This window comes from Onychomys torridus, chromosome 6 (assembly GCF_903995425.1).
Source record: "Onychomys torridus chromosome 6, mOncTor1.1, whole genome shotgun sequence".
Taxonomy (NCBI): Eukaryota; Metazoa; Chordata; class Mammalia; order Rodentia; family Cricetidae; genus Onychomys; species Onychomys torridus.
In genome coordinates, this window is record NC_050448.1 from 78,256,154 (window position 1) to 78,259,267 (window position 3,114).

Here is a 3,114-nt window from a genome sequence, read left to right on the forward strand (position 1 = left end):
ACCAGGGAAAAGTTAGGTGCAGGGTGACCTGATTTTCTAGAGAACAGCATGTCAAGGTAGGCCTAGCAGAGGGAGGAAATCAAGGGCCAGGCTGGATGACAGAGTAAATACAGAATGGATTAAGCGGCAGCTGCCTGTGAGAGGTGAGGTCCGTCTGCCTTACGTCTTAACGGCACTGTCCCAGCTATGTGCCTTTCCAGCACCACTCAGAGCCTCCTACCGAATCAATAAGACTACCACCAGTATTGCTGTTGTGTTATTATTTTAGTGCCAGGAAATCAGAGAATAATAGTAACAAAAATATTTCACATACAGGGGGTAGACAGCCTCAGGAATAAAAGACATTAATTAAATTAGGTTATATCCAGGAAACCCACGCTAATGGCCAGTGCATGATGGCAGAGGCACACTTCCATTTGCATTGTCCGTTGTCCAGGAAGGAAAAGAAAAGCTACACCAATAACAAATGGCTTACCAATAGACAGCTTTGCCTATAGGCAGATCTCAAGCTGAAGCTCCTTCGCTGGGTCCAAGACTTAGGGCTGGATGAAAAGCTCCCTAAATGCTTGACAGAATTGTTCTACAGATAAACATGTGTTCGCATAATTGGTCTAACCATGAGTAAATGTAAGACCTGTGTTTCTCAGCACTGTGCCCAAGCCATCCCTTATATCTGATCTGCCAGCTCTGTCTGTCACCGTTGCTCTCTCCACCTCACCCCTACCCTCTTAACCATCCCCTTTCCTCTTCAGATTACTGCATGGAGCTGTAAGCCAGCCTCTGCCTACTCTCCACTCTCCTTGTGATAGTATGACATATATGTTTTGTTTTCCTAACACAGATCTTGGATCGCAACTCCCATAATAACTCTTGTTATTTTCCTGAATGACTAGAACAATGAGCATGTGTTTTGTTGAAGCGTAATAATTGGCATCTCATCCTTAGGGGCTGAAGCGATTTCAGAGCAATAAAAAGAGAAAAACAGTCCTTTTTTTAAAACAGTATAGAGGGTAGTTTGGGACCCCAGAAGTGGCCCACAGAGCAATCTCTTTCTCTCTAACTTATTCCTTTCTCTCTACAAGGTGAGCCACAGAACTTACAATTTCTCTTCCCCAAAAGAGAATCCCAGGCCTTCTGCCTTGGAACCAGCCATACAGAAATCTTCCAACAGCAGGCCAATGGACCCTCATTTCAGAAGGGCCATTCCCTAAGCCCTGGAGGAAGGAATGCTGCTCAGTGAAGCCAAGGAGATTCTGGACACACATCCCTGCCAGGCTCACAGCTGTGTCTGTTAGCATTAGCTCCCACTCTCTGAGTCCAATCACCTTCCCACAATGGCACCTATATTTCAGTCCCACTTATCCAAAGAAATCTTTACAAAATCCCAAAGGACAAACCTGGGAGAACTTCTCATCAGCTTGACACACTGAGACTTACAGGAAGATGAACAAAAATTCATTTAGGTGACAAGATGGCAACCCATCCCAACTCCAGGATGAGATCTTGTGCTCAGGATGCTTCTTGACTTTTATCTCGTGTGTCTCTTCATCTGGCTGCTTATTTGTATCCTTGAAAATATTTTTACAATAAAGCAGTAAATGTCTTTCCCCAAGTCCTTTGAGCCTCTCTAGCAAATTAACCAACCCAAAGAAGGAGTCATAAGACCCTCCATCTGTAGCCAGTTGATCAGAAGTTTGAAAGGCCCAGGCTTGCAGTTGGTACCTCAGCTGGGGCAGTCTTGGGAGGTCTGCTGCTATCACCAGACCAATAGCATTGGAACTGAACTGACTTAGAGGACCCCCTGCTACCATCTGCTCCAGGAGTGGCTGCTTTTGGCCAGCAGAGAGAAAGTCCTGCACGTTTTGTGTCATAGAAGGATCTGTGTTGTAAGCATATCATGTGTGAAACTGAGTTTAAGGGTTGCTTTCCTTTATAGTACCGGACCCCTACAATTCATTCTCACCACACAATAGTCTTGTATTTGTAACTTATTCTAGAACCACATTTTGGGGGAAGGGCTCTGGAAAGATGGTTCAATGGTTAAGAGCATGTATTGCTCTTGCAGAGCACTTGAGTTCAGTTCCTAGCACCAACACCTGGCAGCTCACAACTGCCTGTCCCTCCAGCTCTAATGGATCTGATACTTTATTCTGGACTCCAGAGCATTGCATTCATCAACACACATCATCCCCATACATACAACACAACACATACACACTCTGTTTCTCTCTCATATATACATACATACATACACACACACACACACACACACACACACACACACACACACATTAAAAATAAAAGAAAATTTAAAAAGTAAAATGGCCCTCAGATATGTATTAGGGAGAATCTGAAACCCCAATTCTTGTGTTTTCTTTTTGTAGACTATTTCGAAGAAAATCTCAGGCATACTTAATAGCACATCACTCATATATATCCATGCATTTTTTATCTCCAGCTTCTACAGGCTTTAACCTAAAAATCATGGTATTATTGCACCTAACAAAATAAATAATAACATTATTGAATACTGACCTCTATTCAGAGTTCCTGGGTTCGTTCCAAAGATGCTTTGGAAAGGATGTCAATGAGATGGGACTCAGTGCTTGGTTTCCTCCCTCAGGCTTTTACTCTGTAACAGCCCTCCTCCTCCTCCTGTGTGTTCATGTCCATTGTTCTCTTGGAAATATAAACTGAGATCCTTCTTGTGATTCATAAATGTGATGATTGAGTTTTTGTGTCACTGTGACGATAGACTTCTCTCAAATGGTGTTACAACAGCAGGGCATTACTTGTCTGACATGTTAAAAAAGGAAAGAAATAAAATATAAGTCAGATCCAGTCTGGGCTTAATTCCCACCCCCCACCCCCAACAGACTCTTATTCTTGCAGATGGCATAAAAGCCCAAACCTTCACCACACCCTAGGCCCCTCCTGAAGGCTGCCTGGCTACCTCTCAGAGGCTCTCCAGCACAGTCCATCCCAAACCTGTTTTTACCCAGGATTCTGTGCTTACCTTTCCAACTGCCCAGAATGCTCTTTATCCTCTCCACATCTTGTAGAAGTGGCTTCATGCCCAGTGCCTGATAGGAGATAGATGACTTCCCTGTGACA

At 43.8% G+C, this 3,114-nt stretch overlaps 1 non-coding gene across 1 annotated transcript; it reads left to right on the forward strand.

The window, feature by feature from the left end:
• Nucleotides 1-2,698: 2,698 nt before the first annotated feature.
• LOC118586468 lies at nt 2,699-2,802 on the forward strand. Its single transcript, XR_004945352.1, has one exon. It is a non-coding gene; the product is annotated as a small nucleolar RNA U13 (small nucleolar RNA).
• The last annotated feature ends 312 nt before the right edge of the window (nt 2,803-3,114 follow it).